The 20,606-nt window shown below is 44.3% G+C and overlaps 1 protein-coding gene across 2 annotated transcripts in view; it reads left to right on the plus strand.

Moving 5' to 3' along the window:
* The first annotated feature begins 5,858 nt into the window (after positions 1-5,858).
* WASF2 (WASP family member 2) overlaps positions 5,859-20,606 on the plus strand; it is a 38,612-nt gene continuing 23,864 nt past the window's right edge. Inside the window, exon 1 of one of the 2 annotated variants that reach the window (XM_075853438.1) lies at positions 5,859-5,941. The gene's annotated coding sequence lies outside the window, so the exon portion shown is untranslated. Of the gene's footprint in view, positions 5,942-14,318; positions 14,392-20,606 lie in introns of those variants that run through there. The other variant, XM_075853439.1, reaches the window with a different exon arrangement.

Below are 20,606 nucleotides of genomic sequence, written 5' to 3' on the forward strand. Positions count from 1 at the left end.
GTAAAAAAATGTAAAGGGTCTGAAGACTTTCCGAATGCATTGTATATGGAAAGTAACTTCCGGAGTTTTCCCAGGGCCAGTCCCCAGGCGGCGTATCCCACTCCTATACAGTGGGATACGTTTTGGCCTTTTGTCGAAGGCATATACAATGGGAGTCATAATAAGAATAATATGATTTTCTAGTTAGACACACAACCCCCCCCCCCCCCCCCGCTATCGACAGATGGAGCACCTCTGAACACCAATTTGCCAAATGAGGCAGCCACCGTCTGCAACAACTAGATGAACAATTGAGAGTTGGCCGCTTCACTAAGGATGTCTACAGATACTTATGGCATATAGTGTGTCTAAGATTGGGAAGCCCCTTTAGGTGCACTATTTAGGCAATTTTAAAGCATGCTGCATTTTTTGGGGAGTGGAAAACAAAATATTTGTTTTTCCATATAAATAGTTCTGAGAATAGTTAACGAAACTGCTTCCCGTGTTTTTTTTTTAATCTGTTGCCTTCTTTGAGCGATATTGGTGGCCCAGGCTCCAGTGTGTATGAGGTCTTAGGGTATTTAATGTAATATAGATTCATCACAGTATGGTGCCTTTTTGAAGCCAGGGGCTTGCATGTATCAAGGACAGATATTTATCTAACTTTCTAAATGAAATAATCAAGACGATTCAAGGCTTTAACCATTTTGCTGTTCAACAACATATGTTATGTTCACCATGTTAGCCCTTTCCCGCTTTGGCCACTTTTGACCTTCCTGACAGAGCCTCATTATTCAAATCTGACATGTTTCATTTTATGTGGTAATAACTTCGGAATGCCTTTACATATCCAAGCGAATCTGAGATTGCTTTCTCGTGACACATTGGACTTTATGTTACTGTTAAAATTTGCTCGGTCCATTAAGTATTTAATTGTGAAAAACACCAAAATTTGGTGAAAAATGGCAAAAAATAGCATTTTTCTCAATTTAAATGTATCTGCTTGTAAGGCCTTATTTACACGAGCGTGTTAAACGTCTGTGGGACGGCCGTTGAAACAGCGGCCGTCCCATGGACCTATGTAATTCAATGTGGCCGTTCACACAGCCGTTGTTTCAAGGGGGTGAAGCGTTCGAAAATAGGACATGTCCATTCTTTTCGCGCATCACGCATCCCTCCATAAACTCTCAACTATCGGGATGCGTGACATCGCATCCTGCAGCGCTGAGCACGGATGCACCTTGGACGTGAAAAACTGCAGATATGTTTGGGCCCTACCCTTCCTGGTTCCCTAATTTTAGGGCCTCGATAAATCGTCTCTTGAAAGAGAAGACATTTTTCCCTCAGGCCTGCACAACCACATATGTTTATTTCCTGACTTATTGGAGCCTTAACTCATTTGATTTTTTCAAAGAGGTTGTGGTATGAGGGCTGTTTTTTGCGGGATTAGCTGTAGATATTATTGGTACTATTTTGGGCTACATGCGACTTTTTGATCACTTTTTATCCTATTTTTTGGGAGGCAAGGTGACAAAAAAACAGCAATTCTGGCATAGTTTTCTTTATACAGCGTTCCCCATGCGTTATAAATTACATGTTACCTTCATTCTGTGGGTCAGTACGATTCCGGCTATACCTAATTTATAGCACTTTTTTACGTTTTACAACTTTTTGCACAATAAAATTACTTTTGTAAAAATAAATTTTCTGTCGCCATGTTGTGAGAGCCATAACTTTTTAATTTTTTTGTCGACGGAGCTGTGTGAGGGCTTGTTTTTTGCGAGACGAGCTATAGTTTTTGTATGTATGATTTTTGGATACATGCGACTTTTTGATCACTTTTTATTTCAATTTGTGTAGGGCAAAGTGACCAAAAAACAGAAATTCTGGCATAGTTTTTTAAGGTGTTTTTACGCAGTTCACCACGTGGAATAAATAAAATAATATTTTTTTCTCGTTTAGGCCGTTACGGTCGCGGCGATACCAAATATGTATTTATTTTTTCAATAATAAAGGACTTGATAAAGGGAAAAAGGGCGATTGTGTTTTATTTTATTACTTGAAACTTTTATTATATTTTTTACAACTTTTTTTTTCACTTCTCTTTAGTCCCATTAGGGGACTTGAAAGTCCAACTGTCAGATTTTTTGTCTAATACACTGCACTACCTATGTAGTGCAATGTATTAGATCTGTCAGTCCTTCACTGACAGCAAGCCGATCAGGCTTCGCCTCTGGTCGGGGCCTAATCGGCTTCTGTAATGGCAGAGCAGGAGGCCATTGTTAGGTTCCCTGTTGCCATAGTAGCAGTCGGCAGCCCTTCGATTGCAGGGCAGAGCTGCCGATCTGCTGACAACCACAAAGATGCAGCGATCGCTTTCAATCGCTGCATCTAAGGGGTTAATGGCAGGGATCGGAGCTAGCTCCGGTTCCCTTCTGTTACAGGTGGATGTCAGCTGTAACATACAGCTGACATCCACCGCTCATGATGCTTGCTCAGCTCCTGAGCCGGCGCCATCTTGCCGACGGCAATAGAAGCCTTTTAGGGGCTCCGGGCCGGGGCTGGACGTTTTCCGTACTAGGCAGACTGGGAGGCCACTATTAGGCCTCCGGTTGCCATTGCAGCCACCAACACCCCGGCGATTTCATTGCTGGGGTGCCGATGAGCTGCAAACACCTTAAATGCGATCGCTTTTGACCACTGCATTTAAGGGGTTAATGGCGGGGATCGAAGCTAACTTCGGTCCCCGCCATTGCAGGCTGACATTCGGGGATGATGGCACTGACTCAGTTTCTGAGCCGGTGCCATTCATTTGTCGTAAGTATACGACATTTTGCAGGAAGCACTGGCCTTCCATGACGTATACTTACGACAAATGTCGGGAAGGGGTTAAAGCTTGTGTTTTCAGAAGAAATAACCATTTTTCTATGCTGCATGCAAAAATTGTTTCACTTATTATTGCAAAAATAAATCTCGGGGCAGATTTATTAATACTGTCGTAAAGGTAAACTGGATACAACTATAATAGACATATACACATTATTATGACCACCTCCTACGTTCGACATCGGCAGCGCGTAGCCCATGAAGGAAGTGCTGTGTCGTGGGCTGGCTTGGTGGGTATATAAGGTGTGCGATAGGCACAGTCTGAACACATATTACTCATTCTTGCCATGGGTAAAAGGGACGATTTATCAGCGTTGCAAAAAGGGATGATTATTGGTTTTCGGGCCAAGGGCGGCAGTATTTATGCTGTGGTGAAAGCGTATCGTGTGTAGACAAATGGCACCATTGGGAATAACCGACGTGGAAACTGCGGAGCACCGCATGCCATTGATGTGAGAGGTGAACGTCTGCTACAAAGGTGCGCTAGGGATGAATGACACGCTACGGTGGAGACGTGTCTTAAACAACAGTTCAGCGAACCCTACTGCATATGGCGCTCCGTAGCAGATGAATGGTCACTGCTCCTATGCTAACAAAGTTGCATCGGAAAAAAAGCCTTCAATTTGCACGGCAGTATCGGAATTGGACCACCGATGATTGCCAAAGGGTTGCCTTCTCCGATGAGTCATGTTTTCTGCTTCGTTGAACAGATGGACTTTGGCGTGTCAGATGAGAAGCATCAGACAACAAACACCCTGCAACCAATGCCTTGAAGAACACAAGCTGGTGGCGGCAGCGTTATGGTCTGGCGAATCTTTTCATGGCATTCTCTGGGCCCACTCATCCATGTGGAAGGCACTCTGATTTGTGTATGAATCCATAGTTGCAGGTCACGTCCACCTATAGATGCTGTTTATCTTCCCTGGGGCAGATGGAATCTTACAGCAAGACAATGCGACATGTCACACGCTAGAAATGTCCGACAGTGGTTGGAAGAGCACGACCAAGACTTCCAAGCACTTCCCTGGCCCCCTAATTCGCCAGACTTGAACCCAATTAAGCATCTGTGGGACCACCTCGATCGTCTTGTTCGCTCTATGGATCCTCCCCCACGGACCCTCCAGCAAATGTGGGACGCACTGCAGTAAACATGGCTCCAGATATCCGAGATAACCTACCAGCACCTTATTGAGTCACTCCCAGCCCGTCTAGCTGCTGTCAATGCTGCACACGGCGGTTACTCTGGATATTAGATGCTGGTCATAATAATGGGACTCCACTGTGTAGTATACGCTGAATTAATAACAATTATGTATGATAGATTTAGTGCAACTCTCTAAACATCAGACACTTTTCTTCTCCTAATGCCACATCATAGCTGATATACTTCACACCCTAAACTGCCCGACACTGTTAACCCCTTAGTATCCACCAATATGCCTTTTTCACGGTGGTCACTAAGGGTCAGTGATTCGGTGTATGCGACGGGAGAATTTTTGCAAATGCAGGTCGACTAGAACCTATCCCATGCAAAGCCTCACATTTATCTCCATATCTAGTGGAAATTTTACAAGTGAAAACGGTCTTATGCATCTTATAGATAAGAACGTGCACAACAGACCCAGGCTCTGACGTCTACTGCCTAAGTAGAGTTTGGTTTAAAGAGGCTCTGTCACCAGATTATAAGTGCCCTATACCCTACATAATCTGATCGGCGCTGTAATGTAGATAACAGTCGTTTTTATTTTGAAAAACAATCCATTTTGAGCAAGTTATGAGCAATTTTAGATTTATGCTAATTAGTTTCTTAATGCCCAACTGTTTTTTTTTTTTACTTTTGACCAAGTGGGCGTTGTGGAGAGAAGTGTACGACGCTGACCAATCAGAAGTGACCAATCAGCGTCATAAGCTTCTCTCTATTCATGTCCATTTGTACTCAGCACAGCGTGATCTCACATACCCCCACATTAACTTTACTGAAGTGTCTTGACAGTGAATAGACATCACCTCCAGCCAGGACGGGATGTCTATTCACAATCCCAACACTTAGCTAAAGTTATTGTGGCACTTACTCACACAGCACAGCGTGATCTTGCGAGATCACGCTGTGCTGTCATTCACAGCGTGATCTCGCGCCTGTCTTCAAAACATGGGTCCCCTGATCCCGTATGCCTGATGAGGCATCCAGGCGGAGAATCAATGAAGAGGTGGCCAGGAATTATGTAAACAGCTGAGCTAGGCTCTTATAAGGTGTGTGGGAGTTACGGAAACAGCCGAGCACAGCTGTTTCCGTAATTCCTAGCCACCTCTTCATACATTCTCTGCCTGGATGCAGTGGCCGCCTCACCAGGCGGGATGGGGGACCCCAGTTCAGTAGATAGATGGAGGGACCTGCATCTATCAGACATTTATGGCATATCCTGTGGCTATGGGAATACCCAGGCCCTAGAGTTTCAAGCTATCCCTCTGAATAAAAGCCTGGAGAAACGTCAGCTGGATGTTTTTTATTTTAGAAAAAAAAACAACAACTCTAAATATACGATCTGCTGCTCACCAAGCATCCAACTTCTCTTCAAGAAAAGATCTATACGAAAATTAGGAACCACATTTGTAAATGGCAGCAGCACATTACCGGCCAAAAACCAAAAACGCAACCTAGACACGGAATGATATAAGCCCATTATAGCCAGCGGTCTCGCCTTCAGTAGTCATTTTATCAACCTACGTCTCAATAACACTTTGGTCTTCGAAAAAATGGTTTCTCACACACAATATCTGGTATACAGGGTTCATATGTTTTCTGAACAGCTGCCATACACTTTTACGTCTATCCAGAACTCTATCAGCACGTTCCAATCAGAGTTAGGAAGGAAGAAGAAAGCAGCCTATCAGAAGCATGACGGAAGTATTCTTAACCAATCACAAACAAAGATCAAGCAGGCATAGCCAATCAACAGCATGGATAGAATTACTGTAGCCAATCACAGTGTACCCAGGGAGGGTTTTGGTGGGGCGGTGTCCAAGCTGGTTGTCTTGGTGGTTCCCCGGTGAAAGGAGCGGAGACCCCGGGGTTAAGGTGAGGAGAAGCGGGAGTAGTCATGTTCAAGGCATAGTATGACGTGGTCTGCTGACTGTTTAAATAGGTTTTCGGAGGTAGAAGTATAACGAGACGTCTTCTATGATGCTACAATGTTAGCGATGGAAAAGTTATGATGAGACCAAGTTCTGTCACCACTTTTGTAACAAGACGGGTGTCACTTTATAACTTGTCAACATCGCGATCTATGCTGGTAGAAGTGGAGGCAAACTTTTTTTGGGACAGTCAACAAGTTATATATGATGGATGGATGAAAATGGTTCTAATATTAATACTAATCATAACAACCAGGTCTATTTATATCTTTATTATGACAGGTAGCAATAAACATGCCAGAGGACAAATACAATGTCTCAAAAACAAACTACAAGTGACAATGTATCAAAAGGAGAGAGAGAGGGTACTGCCCATGTGAGCTTACCATCTAGTGTCAACTGATCCCTAAAGCCAGCCATACACATTCAATATGTGTCTATTAAAGGCTTGCCAGCTAGCCAAGAAGAAAAAACAACATTTTAAAGGGGAGAGGATAATAAGCTGGGTGGGAATTTAAACAAGCCCAATCCCAGAGTGCCCTCCGTATACTTTAGATCACCAAAATTCACCTTTTATCTATCTTCTGACATAGAGGATAAAGTACTTTTTTCATAGAACTCTCGTTCCCGATCATTGCCCTGTGTAAACAGGGCAGCGATCAGCAGATGAACGAGAAAACGCTCATTCATCAGCTGATCGTATCGTTTTAAAAAACTAAAATGTTATCGTTCTCGGCAGCACGTCTCCCTGTGTAAACAGAGAGACGCGCTGCCGACATGATGATAATGTATGGGGATGAGCGATCGGAGTAACGAGCGCTCGTCCCCATACGTAGCTCCTTGTGGCTGCAGCAAATGGGCGCTGATCAACGAGATGTCTTGTTCATCGGCACTCGTTGCATTGGCTGAAATGGGCCGGTGTAATAGGACCTTAAAGGGAACCTGTCGCCAGCATTTCACCTATTAAACCAGCAATACCTGGTGGTAGTGGGTGAAAAATCATTTCTATATAAGCTATAAGTGTCTTCTTAGTCGGCTCTGTAGCTTTAGTATTCAGTTTTTAGTGTTCCCACATCGTATGCTAATGAGCATAAAAGAGTCAGATCTTCTCTTGAAAAGAGTCAAATCTTCGTTTGAAAAAGTCATATTTTCATTCCTCAAGTCTTTCTGAGTTTACCCCGCCTCCTTACTTTTGATTGACAGCTCGTCGCCTTCCCCCAGCACACAAAATCCTGCGCTTGTGCATTGATGTCCTATTCTGGTGTCTGCGCACAAAGGAATGCCGGATTATTACGATAAAAAGCGCAAAATGTTTGCAGACCGTTATTTACAGTCGGGGGAGGAGTTTAGGAGAGGGGATAACGGCAATTAACTTTTGATAGCAGCGGCCAGTGAGGGATAAGTAAAGTTCAATAGGTGAAATGCTGGTGACCGGTGCTCTGTCACCAGGTTATCAAATCCCTATCTCCTATTGCATGTGATCGGCGCTGCAATGTAGAGAACAGTAAAGTGTTTTTTTTTTTTTTTTTTTAAAACGATCATTTTTGTCCAAGTTATGAGCAATTTTATATTTATGCAAATGAGCCTTTCTAATTTCCAACTGGGCGTGTCTTGTGTTGGTGACATCTGGGCGTTTTTACTTGTTTTACTAGCTGGGTGTTGTGAATAGAAGTGGATGATGCTGACATATGATCCTGACGAACACATCTATTCACAACGCCCAGCTAGTAAAACAAGTAAACACGCCCAGATGTTACAAACACAAGACACGCCCAGATGTCCATTAGAAAGGCTCATTTGCATAAATATAAAATTGCTCATAACTTGGCCAAAAATGATCGTTTTAAAAAAACAAAAACGTTACTCTTATCTACAGGGTGGGCCATTTATATGGATACACCTAAATAAAATGGGAATGGTTGGTGATATTAACTTCCTGTTTGTGGCACATTAGTATATGGGAGGGGGGAAACTTTTCAAGCTGGGTGTTGACCATGGCGGCCATTTTGAAGTCGGACATTTTGTATCCAACTTTAGTTTTTCAATGGGAAGAGGGTCATGTGACACATATAAAATGTTTTCAAAGTGCTGCCCATTGTGTTGGATTGTCAATGCAACCCTCTTCTCCCACTCTTCACACACTGATAGCAACACCGCAGAAGAAATGCTAGCACAGGCTTCCAGTATCCGTCGTTTCAGTTGCTGCACATCTCGTATCTTCACAGCATAGACAATTGCCTTCAGGTGACCCCAAAGATAAAAGTCTAAGGGGGTCAGATCGGGAGGCATTTCTTCTGCGGTGTTGCTATCAGTGTGTGAAGAGTGGGAGAAGAGGGTTGCATTGACAATCCAACACAATGGGCAGCACTTTGAACACATTTTATAAGTGGTCAGAAACTTGTAAATAACTCATGAAAGAATAAAGTAACATTAAAACCAAGCACACCATTGTTTTTCTTGTGAAATTCTCGATGAGTTTGATGTGTCACATGACCCTCTTCCCATTGAAAAAACTAAAGTTGGATACAAAATGGCCAACTTCAAAATGGCCACCATGGTCAACACCCAGCTTGAAAAGTTTCCCCCCTCCCATATACTAATGTGCCACAAACAGGAAGTTAATATCACCAACCATTCCCATTTTATTTAGGTGTATGCATATAAATGGCCCACCCTGTACATTGCAGCGCCGATCACATGCAATAGGAGATAGGGAATTGATAATCTGGTGACAGAGTCTCTTTAAGACTTGTGAGGGTTTAGATAGCTAGAGTATACAAAGGCTGTATTGAAATAATGACCGTTAAAGGGATGTTCCCATCTTATACTGTTTTGGTATATGGCTAGAATAAGCTATAACATTATGATCTTTGGCGGTCGGACGTCTAATGGCCCTTTTACACATGCAGATTTGCTGGCCAGTAATGAGCGCCAATCGACGATAACAAAAATGTCAATTGGCGCTTGTTTGCTCCATTTACATGGAGCGATGATCGTGTGTTTGGTGACGAACGTTCATTAAAGCGGATTTCCCGTAATGAATATTTATCACCTATCCACAGAATAGGTGATAAATGTCTGATCGGTGGGAGTCCGGCCGCTGGGACCCCCACCGAACACCAGAACGGGGTTACTTTGCCATTCCTGGAGCCCCATAGGAATAAAGCGGTAGTGTGCATTCTCCGCCACCACTCTATTAATTTTTATGCTGCCGAAGATGGCTCTCAGCAGCCACATAGAAATAAATAGAGCGGTTGCTGAGCATGCGCACTACCGCTCCATTCCTTTGAAGCTCCCAGAACTGGCATGGTAAGCCCGTTCTCGTTGTTGGTGGGGGTCCCAGCGGTCGGACTCCCACCGATCAGATATTTATCATCTATTCTGTAGATTGGTGATAAATATTGATTATGGGAAAACCCCTTTAATACGATAGTTCATCCCCATACAGTTTGCACCTTATCAACAGCACATCCCCTGTGAGTGTTTGCTCATTTGTCTGCTGATCGATGGGCATGTTACACAGGCCGATGAGTTTTCTACTTGTTTAGTCTTGATACGTCTCCCCTAATGTTTGAGCAAGAGCCTCACTGGGGACAGTAATGTCTACCACTTGCACTGTGTCAGAGATTTCCGAGGACAGAAGTCTCCAGATGTGTTGGTTTTTGATGGCACTTCAGTGCCGTAAACCCCTTAATTTGGAGGACCTCCACTGACAAGTCTAAGACTTCCCGTTATGGCATCACTAAGGGCGGATTTACACGAGCGTGTGCGTTTTTGCGTGCGCAAAAGGCACTTAACAGCTCCGTGTGTCATCACATAGGATGTGCGGCTGCGTGATTTTCGCGCAGCCGCCATCATTATGACACTCCGTTTGGATGTTTGTAAACAGAAAAGCACGTGGTGCTTTTCTGTTTCCAAACATACTTTTGACTGCTGTTGTGCGAATAACGCGCGTCCCACGGAAGTGCTTCCGTGTGGTGCGCGTGATTTTCACGTACCCATTGACTTCAATGGGTGCGTGATGCGCGAAAAACGCAGAAATATAGGACCTGTCGTGAGTTTAATGATAATGGGGGCAGCCATCTTAACTGAGCTGCTGTTAACAACATTTAGGCCCCATGCACAGGACCGTAATTTTGGTCCGCAATTATGGTCCGTTATTGTGGATCAAAATACGGTTCGACTCATTTCTATGGCCTACGGACACCTTCCCGTATATTTACGGGAAGGTGTCCGGGCTGTAGAAAGCTTCCGTAAAAAATAGGATATGTCCTATTTTTTGATTTTACGGAAGTACTTTATAATGGTAGCACGGCCCGCAAATGTGGCCGACCATGCCCGTAATCACGGACCATGATTACGGGCACGGTCGTGTGCATGGGGTCTTAGACATATGCTTTACAGCAGCCACATGGAGCATATGAACCATTGAATTCTATTACAGGATTTTTTAGGAGGGGCGCTGTGTCATCACCTATTGTGAATGGTGGATCCTGTATTATCTATATGTAGTTGTTTCCGTTCATTATAAGGGTATGTGCACACACAAACTCAAAAACTTATGAAAATACGGAGCTGTTTTCAAGGGAAAACAGCTCCTGATTTTCAGGCGTTTTTGATGCTGAAAATCTGCCTCAAAATTCTGTTTGGAAGTTTGAGGCAGATTTTTCTCTGCCTGCACGACGATTTTCGCTGTGTTTTTTGCCTGCGGCAATTGAGCGCCGCGGGCATAAAACGCCACGAAATACGCTTTCTCTGCCTCCCATTGATGTCAATGGTAGGTCAGAGGCGTAATCGCGCGAAGATAGGCATGTCCCTTCTTTCTCCCGCGAGCCGGTTTTTCCGCTCGCGGGAAAAAACATCTCCGGCTCCCATTGAAATCAAAGGGAGGCATTTTCGCCCATTTTTTGGCGCGTTTTCCGACGCGTTTCCGCGTCAAAATACGTGTCAAGAAAACTCAGTGAGAACTGGCCCTAAGATGGAAAATCAGCTCCAAAAAAACGCCTCAAGAAGTGACATGCTACTTCTTTTTACAGAGCGGCTTTTTACGCCCGTTTTTTAAAACCGGCGTAAAAAGCCGCTCCGTATGAACTAACTTCTGTTTTTCCCATTGATTTCAATGGGCAGATGTTTGTAGGCGTTCAGCTTCCGTTTTTCGAGGCGTAAACGCCCCGAAATACGCCTGAAAACACTGTGTGTGAACATACCCTGATCCTGCCTGTGATAATGAGATTACTGCTCAGAAGTGATCTCTATAGAACAGGAAGTGTCAGCCGATTGTGAGACTCCGTGGTCAGATTGGAAACAACAAGATTTTTTCATATAGATAATGACATAGAAATTTTAAAAGAAAATCACTTAAGAAATATAAAAATTCTTAAGAAATATGTTTAATGTAAAAACTTGATTTAAATTATATGTAATTTTCTGACGACACATTCCTTTTTCGCTGGCAGTACACATTAAGTCCATGTTAGTCAATGGCAGCCTGTATGGTGAGAAGCATGTTGGACTTGTCCTATCAGTTGTTCTGCGAGATAAGTGTTGCCAAAGGTGCCCGGTGAGGGCTTCTCTCCTTTTGTTTAATGAATAAACATGAACCCCCCGCCGGTCCCAGCTGGATATTTATGGGGGAGTCGGGGGAGATTCGTTTTTTTATCGGTGGAGCTTGACGATTTCTTATGGATCTGCTGACAATCTGTTGTCTATGGGGGCTGCCAGATGCTTCTTGACATCTGATGTTGGAGAAATCAAGGTTAGTATTTCCCCCTACATTCTTCTTCTTTTGCCTAAGGCTGGGTTTCGTTTTTAACGTTCTTTTTTTGGTTTTGGTACATGAACACCAATTGAAAGGCATGGAAGTTTATTAACCAAAACAAATAAAAGTATGTTACAAAAGCAACAAAAACGCCAACCTAAAGATAAGTGGCACCAAGGATGTCTGGCAGCTGCTTATTCCCACTCCTCTTTTGAAATGACGTGCTTATTTATTCAGGGAATCGTGACTGATAACTGTCAGCAAAACCATTATTCTATGCCAGTGGCAAAAGCCATGAACAATAAGTGGTCCTATGATTGGAGCACACTTCCATGGGTTAAAACTGATTTTATTTGTTCTTAGTACCATAAACAAAATTATTAGCGCTACCGATCATACAATCATTAGGATGATTTTTATTTATTTTTTTGGACCGAGCTTCGGGCAATTCAATATTTTACGGCAACCTAGATATCCGCTACTTCCTAGAACATTTGTACCCGCCTGCATTATGAAGATGGATTTACAGCGCAACAACGGGCAGTTTAAATTCCTGCAGCTCTATGAACAATAGGAATTGCTTGCTTTACTCCATACTGAATAAGTTCTGAGCTGTGCTGTTTGCTAAGCAGTGCCCAAATATGTTCAGATGGTTGCCAGCGTTCTGTTCACACCACATATCCTTGTGAATACCATAAAATGTATACAGACATTTAGGGCTTGTCCAACGGAATTGCCATGTTTTTTCCAGCCGGAAGAAACGCAGCAGAATACAGTAGCAGCATAGTGGATGACATTTAACAAATCTCATCCGCATGCTGCGTAAGATTTCCGAGCCTAATGGGTACCTTACCTTACTGTAAGGTACCCATTAGGGTGTTTTCACACATAGGGTAAACACTAGATTTCCTGCAATGGATTTCATTGTGGAAAATCCGCAGTGTATTACAGTAGCAGCAGTGTGGATGAGATATGAATAAATGTCATCCACACGCCACGTAAAAAAATCAGCCGAAAAATCGTTTATAAATTGACCAGCGGTGCGGTTTTTAAATTTGCAGCATGTCAATTTATATTGCGGAATCGCTGCTTTTCTGTTGCAGGTTTTTTCCATTGAGTTCAATGCGAAGGTAAAACCCGCATTAAATAGCAAATGTTGTAATTTTTGCGGCGGGTAAGCTGCGATTCCACTGCAAAAATCGCAACTCTGGGAATAAAAAACAACCCTGTTTTTGTAAAAGGATAAGGCCCCATTGACACGAACGTGTTTTTGCGTCCGCAATTCCCCCGAAAATCCACGGGAGAATTGCGGACCCATTCATTTCTATGGGCCCATACGCACTATCCGTGTTTTCACGGGTCCCCGCATGTCTACAAATCCGTGCCGCATAAACTCAGGACATGTCTTATTACGGCCCGCAAATTAGATGCGGACATGCCCATAGAAGTCAATGGGCCCGTGGAAAATGCGGATACACCTCCGTGTGTCAACCGCAGTTTGCGGATTTGCGGAAGTGTTGCTAGGCGATGACCGGGAATGAGTTCTGTCGTCGTGAAGGCTGGAGAGAATGTTGGAAAGCAGCAGAGAGCAGCATGGCTTCTATGATCAGCGTTGAGAAGTTAATAATCCTGGTCCAGCACAAGCCCTGTCTATGGGATAAGCGCCTGGAAGAGTATTCTGACAGGAATATAAAAGATCTTGCCCTGCAGGAGGTCTGCGGTGAACTTTATCTTTCAGAGTGGGAGAAGGCGACAAAAGCGCAAAAGAAACGCATGGGTAAGTTTCACACCTTGATGCGGTTTGTTATTTTTTAAAGGGTACTTCTGTCATGTCATAGTGACATGTCGGGGTTGGATCACTGAGACACCCACCAATCGCTGAAACGAAGCTGCAGAAGTGCACGTGTGATTGCTTAGTTTGTGCGATTGGAGGGGGTCTCATGGTTCGGACCACCACCAATCAAAACGTGACATGTCACTATTAGGGCACGGGCAGACGTGGTGGAATTGCTGTTGAATTCAATGCAAAAACTGAAATCTGTGGCAAGTCCGCTGTCTTTTCGGCAACGTCTGAACTACCTGTCAAATATGCAAATGTTGGTGCAGATTTGTTGCGTAATTGCCCCAAATCTGCACCAACATTTTCAGTGGAAAAACTCTGCCACGTATGGTCGTGCCCTTACATTTCAGAAGTTCGAGTAACGTAACACTTCAAATATGTTCTGATTTTTTTTTTATTTTATCTCATAGTTGACTTCTAAAGGGGTTGGGACAAGCTTTTGACATCATGTTTTACCTAGGCTTTTTTTTTTTTATCCGCATTTTACGGATTACATACGGATGAACTGTGGAGGACATTTCACGGAACACGGTCCTGGAATTTGCGGACCAGAAAAACACTACGGTCGTGTGCATGAGGCCTAATACTGCCCGACTGTTGTCATAGCGACGCTATCTTCTGTTCTCGTCCAGGCTGTCCTCCTGGGATGACGTTTCATCCCATGTGACTGCTACAGCCAATCTCAGGCTGCTACAGCCAATCTCAGGCTGCAGTGGTCAAATGGGCTGCATCGTCATCCCAGGAGGACGGCCTGGACGAGAATAGAAGAAAGCGTCACATGACAACAGAGACTAGGGTCAGTAAAAAACTGTTGTGTTTTTTTAAAATTTCAACCATTGTTTTGCACAGCGGAGATTCCGCTCGAAAAACCACACCACAATTTGATGCGGCTTTTCGGCCGGAATTTCCTTCAGGTTCCAGGATGGATACGTTGTGTACTTTTACACAGCGTATCCACCCTGTGGGAACTTGGCCTTAGAGATGAGCGAATTTTCTGAAATTCTCTGCGAATCGCTAATACCTAGATTTCCCTGAAAACTCATGTCTGAGACTCTGAAGTTTTCTAGGACTGAAGGGTTTGGCCACTTTAAGTTCATTTTTACCAATGTGATCTAAACAGCATTATGTGCCACTTACTAACACATAGTTATTAAAAGATCAGCGCCAATGTATTCCTCTGTAAAGCTCCGCCCTTTTGTTAGTATAGCCTTTTACACTGCCTGTATGGCGCCCCCATTCTTCACATGCCCGCTGATGGAGGGACACGTAACAAGGCACGGTCATCAGCGGCCTCCATTGAATAACAGAGGGAAAATCCGTTGAATAATGCTGGCAAGGGAAACTAGCGCATGCACGGCGTTTTGTATTATTTTTATAACAGATGTCCATTGCGGATGGATCGACGCAAATTTAACCTGGTCACTCACATAGAGATGAAAGCAGGAGACCTATATTCATATACAAGGAGAGTAAGATGGCGGCTATGTTTTCCATTTTGGAATTTTGTTTTTGGTGGCTTCCTGACGAGAAACTGACCACAGGTGGTCCCACTGTTTCTCCCCACAATCGGCTGTAATCTGTGGGAGATCCCCTCAGCGATTATCTAATTCCGCTGCAGCACCACTTTCTGAGAAGCGTTACACAAGTCAGTAGGTTGTCCGTTTAATGCATGTCCTCTAGAGCGAGAGGCGCCCTTTATAGCCACTTATAGGATAATAGATGAGGGTTCTGAGCTGAAACACCCCATCTATTATTTTCTTGACGTGAAAAAATATCACAATGTATACGCTGGATATATCCATAGCCTTCTATAAACCCAAGATACATCAAAAGAGTGTCTTTTTGGCAAACGTCTGGCCGGTATGTCAACATACCCTTTTTGTCAAATGTGTTGGAAAGTGTAGCCGGCAATGTTTCCAATACAATGGCGTGGATAACGTGCGACATGTTTTTTTTGTATGTAGCATACAATTGCATATGTCTGGGCCATACTTCTGGCGTGTATATATAAGGATGTCAAACCATTGATAAGGACATACTATTAGCATACACCTGTACAACTGAAGCCTATAGATCATTACAATATACTTTTGTTTACTTTTTTGATGTAGGCAAAAATGTGGTGTGAACAGAGCCTGAGTTGCAGAGAAACATAACGGCTATGTTCACACATTGCGTTTCTTTCAGATTTTGATGCAGATTTTTGAGCCAAAGCCAGAAGTGTTTTCAAAAGGAATCGAAATATATAGGAAGATCTTATACTTTTCCTACTTTCTGGGTCCACTTCTGGCTTTGGCTCAAAGATCTGGCGCAAAAGCTGCAACAAGATCTGCAACGTTTTGTCATGTGTGAACATAAGGCTACATTCACACGAGCGTATCCGATTCACGCACGTGAAATACGCGCGTAAATCTGGTCTGTGTGCGTTGCGTTATTGCATTTGTGCTTTGCGAGTGGCATGTGTTTTTCACACACTTGCAAAGCACGGATTTTTTATTTTTCAATGGAATTGATGCGCAAATCACGCACAGCACACTGAAATTTAGTACGTGATATTCAGTGTGCGTAATTTTCACGCAAAGCACACAGACTAGTTTTGTCTGAATGAGTCCTAACCAAAAACACCTGCAGTGTCACAATAGCAAGCCTAAGGGTCCATTCACATGAACGTGAATAGCGTCCGTGTGCTGCGCATGGAAATCACGCGCAGCACACAGACCCATTGATTTCAATGGGGCTGTTCACACTTGCGTTAGTCCGCTGCGTGAAACTCGCTGCATGACGAATATTGGTGCGTTTTCACGCACCTACACGCCCGTTGAAGTCAAAACCACGCACCGCACACGGATGCACGGATTGCGCATCAATTCAATTAAAAATAATTTTTAAAAAAATGTTCTTTTTTGCAAGTGTTTGAATAACGCATGCCACTCGCAAATCACACTGATGCATAACGCAGCACACACGGACCAGATTTACTTGTGTTTTTCCACGCTCGTCAATCCGATATGCTCGTGTAAATGTAGCCTTAGGGTATGTTCACACTGCCTATTTTCGCCCGTTTTTCGGGACGTAAACGGCCGAAAAACGGCCAAAAAATCGGAAGCAGAACGCCCCCAAACATCTGCCCATTTATTTCAATGGGAAGAACGGCGTTCTGTTCTGACAGGCCGTTTTTTTACGCGCCCGTTTTGAAAAACGGGCGCGTAAATAAACAGCCGCGAAAAAAAAGTGCAGGTCACTACTTGGGACATCTTTGGAGCCGTTTTTCATAGACTCTATTGAAAACAGCTCCAAAAACAGCCGTAAAAAAAACGCAGCGAAAATAGCTGGGGGCTTAAAAGTCGTCTGAAAATCAGGAGCTGATTTCCCTTGAAAACAGCTCCGTATTTTCAGATGTTTTTGAGTCTGCGTGTGAACATACCCTAAGGCAGTGTATTTGACCTAGAACCCGCAGCGAATTCCACCTGAAAAATTGCACCAAATTGTGGTCCAGTTTTTTGGGCAGAAACTAGCGCATGAGAAAAAAAAGTATATAGTTAAAGAGGCTCTGTCACCAGATTTTGCAACCCCTATCTCCTATTGCAGCAGATCGGCGCTGCAATGTAGATTACAGTAACGTTTTTATTTTTTAAAAACGAGCATTTTTGGCCAAGTTATGACCATTTTTATATTTATGCAAATGAGGCTTTCTAAAGTACAACTGGGCGTGTATTGTGTATGTACATCTGGGCGTGTATTGTGTATGTACATCTGGGTGTGTTTACTTCTTTTACTAGCTGGGCGTTGTGAATAGAAGTGTATGATGCTGACGAATCAGCATCATCCACTTCTCTTCACAACGCCCAGCTTCTGGCAGTGCACAGACACACAGCGTGTTCTCGAGAGATCACGCTGTGACGTCACTTCCTGCCCCAGGTCCTGCATCGTGTCGGACGAGCGAGGACACATCGGCACCAGAGGCTACAGTTGATTCTGCAGCAGCATCAGCGTTTGCAGGTAAGTAGCTACATCGACTTACCTGCAAACGCCGATGCTGCTGCAGAATCAAATGTAGCCTCTGGTGCCGATGTGTCCTCGCTCGTCCGACACGATGCAGGACCTGGGGAAGGAAGTGAGTGACGTCACAGCGTGATCTCTCGAGAACACGGCTGTGTCTGCACTGCCAGAAGCTGGGCGTTCTGAAGAGAAGTGGATGATACTTCTATACACAACGCCCAGCTAGTAAGGGTATGTTCACACGGCCTATTTACGGACGTAAATCGGGCGTTTTTGCCCTGAATTACGCCCGAAAATAGCGCCTCAATAGCGCTGACAAACATCTGCCCATTGAAAGCAATGGGCAGACGTTTGTCTGTTCACACGAGGCGTATATTTACGCGCCGCTGTCAAATGACGGCGCGTAAATAGACGCCCGCGTCAAAGAAGTGACCTGTCACTTCTTTGGCCGTAATTGGAGCCGTTATTCATTGACTCCAATGAATAGCAGCGCCAATTACGGCCGTAATGGACGCGGCGTTCAAGCACATGCCGATACGGCTGAAATTACGGGGATGTTTTCAGGCTGAAACATCCCCGTAATTTCAGCCGTAACGGACGCCCTCGTGTGAACATACCCTAAAAGAAGTAAAAACGCCCCGATGTACACACACAATACACGCCCAGTTGTACTTTAACTTTAAACACGCCCAGTTGTACTTTAACTTTAAACACGCCCAGTTGTACTTTAACTTTAAACACGCCCAGTTGTACTTTAACTTTAAACACGCCCAGTTGTACTTTAACTTTAAACACGCCCAGTTTTACTTTAGAAAGCCTCATTTGCATAAATATAAAAATGGTCATAACTTGGCCAAAAATGCTAGTTTTAAAAAAAACAAAACGTTACTGTAATCTACATTGCAGCGCCGATCTGCTGCAATAGGAGATAGGGGTTGCAAAATCTGGTGACAGAGCCTCTTTAACGTGGGCCGTTGTCATGGTGACGCGACCTTCTGTTGTCCGTGCAGTCCGGCCCCTTGGGATGACTGTTGCAGCCTGTGATTGGCTGCAGCTTTCAGATTGGATGAAATGTCATCCCAGGAGGCCGGAATGCAGCGATTTTTGAGTTGCTATTTTTGTGGTGGAATCGCTGCGATTCTGCCGTAAAAGTCGCAACACTGGCTTTCTGTTGCGGGTTTTGCACCCTCATTGAATTCAATGGGGAAAAACCGCAACAGAAAAGCAACGAAAATGTAGTATAAATTGACATGCTGTGGATTTAAATTCGGCACCGCAGGTGAATTTATTTACGTTTACACTGCGGTTTTTTTCCGCAGCGTGGACATGATATTTTTTAAATCTCATCCACTTTACTGCTACTGTAGATGCTGCGGAATTCCCTCACATAATTCCATTGCCGAAATTCCGCAGCGTTTACGCTACGTGGGAAACCAGCCTAAGGCCCCATGCACCCGACCGTGCCCGCAATCACGGCCCGCCGACTGCCACCCGCATTTTCGGGCCGTGTTCCCGTACAAAGTATGGGAGCACGGCCCGCAAAATGCAAAAGAACGGACACGTTCCATAAGTTTCTGAACATTTCTACGGCACGGACACCCATCCATAGCGCTACGGAAAGGTGTCCGCGTTCAATGAAAGTGAATGGGTCAATTTTTGAAAACGGAGGTTTTTTTTACGGTCGTGTGCTTGGGGCCTTGGCTATGTTCACACAGAGTATTTTGCCGAGTTTTTTGACGCGGAAACCGCGTCGCAAAGCTCGGCAAAAACGGCCCGAAAACGCCTCCCATTGATTTCAATGGGAGGCGTCGGCGTCTTTTTCCCGCGAGCAGTAAAACTGCCTCGTGGGAAAAAGAAGCGACATGCCCTATCTTCGGGCGCTTCCGCCTCTGACCTCCCATTGACTTCAATGGGAGGCAGAGAAAGCGTATTTTGCGCTGTTTTATGCCCGCGGCGCTCAATGGCCGCGGGCGAAAAACGGCGCGAAAATCGGCGTGCAGGGAGAGGAATATCTGCCTCAAACTTCCAAATGGAATTTTGAGGCAGATATTCCTCCTGCAAAATACCCCGTGTGAATAAGAGTTCATTCACGCATAGCAATGGTTTGATGCACTTCTACATGGGTTTTGCCATAAACTACTGCGGCTTTTCAATGAGTTTATTGGCCAGAAGGTTTTTACCTGTGAAAATTGTGCAGCCAAATACAGCTGGAGAAAACTGTGGTAATTTCGATTAAAACCGCTACATGTGCCATTGTGAAACCTCAGTTTTATGTTTCAACTTTATTCGTACTTGCATACATGGAATGTTTGCTTCTCTGGCAACTGTAATTGTACACGGAGCATTGGATTGTGAAAGAGCTGTTTGTGTGCGTGCAGCCATTTGCAGTGTCACAGTGACTAGTGTTGAAGGGGTTACAGCTGCAGGCTCTGAGCTGTAACCAATGAGATGTGGAGAAGGGGTGTGCCAGCCTTTCACACCTGGATCTCTTGGCAGCTTTCTGTCTCTCTGTTAATCCCTCTAGGGCCTGCAGCCTCCGCCAGCGCTGGCCTCTGAAGTGGGGGGATATAATGACTCCTCCTACAGACCAGTGCCAGATACCAACAGTGGACATAATGACGTTCTATATAATCTATACATGTGTATGTGGGCCACTCATTCATGGTCACGGCTTATACTGTTCGGGCCCTAGATTGGGATATTGGTACATGCAGCAAAGAACATTTACCCTGTGCCTGTCCATGTATGAGGCGATTGCTACCTGCCCTAAGCATGCCATGTGTCTATGATCCAGCTGAGCAGCCTGGAAAGTGGATATCAAGTCTGTGCACATATATAGTCAAATCTGACCGAGCTGCTAAATACTGGAACAAGTACACGTACAGTCCGACTGAAGATTAATACAGTTTTAATTCTGCACCCTAAAAAAAGGGCGTAGAACTGATTTGCTTCCTTAACGCATAAATGCCAAGAAAGTGGCAGCCGTCCGGGGTAAACATTATCCATTTTCTT

The sequence above is a fragment of the Rhinoderma darwinii genome, chromosome 2, assembly GCF_050947455.1.
Source record: "Rhinoderma darwinii isolate aRhiDar2 chromosome 2, aRhiDar2.hap1, whole genome shotgun sequence".
Classification (NCBI taxonomy): Eukaryota; Metazoa; Chordata; class Amphibia; order Anura; family Rhinodermatidae; genus Rhinoderma; species Rhinoderma darwinii.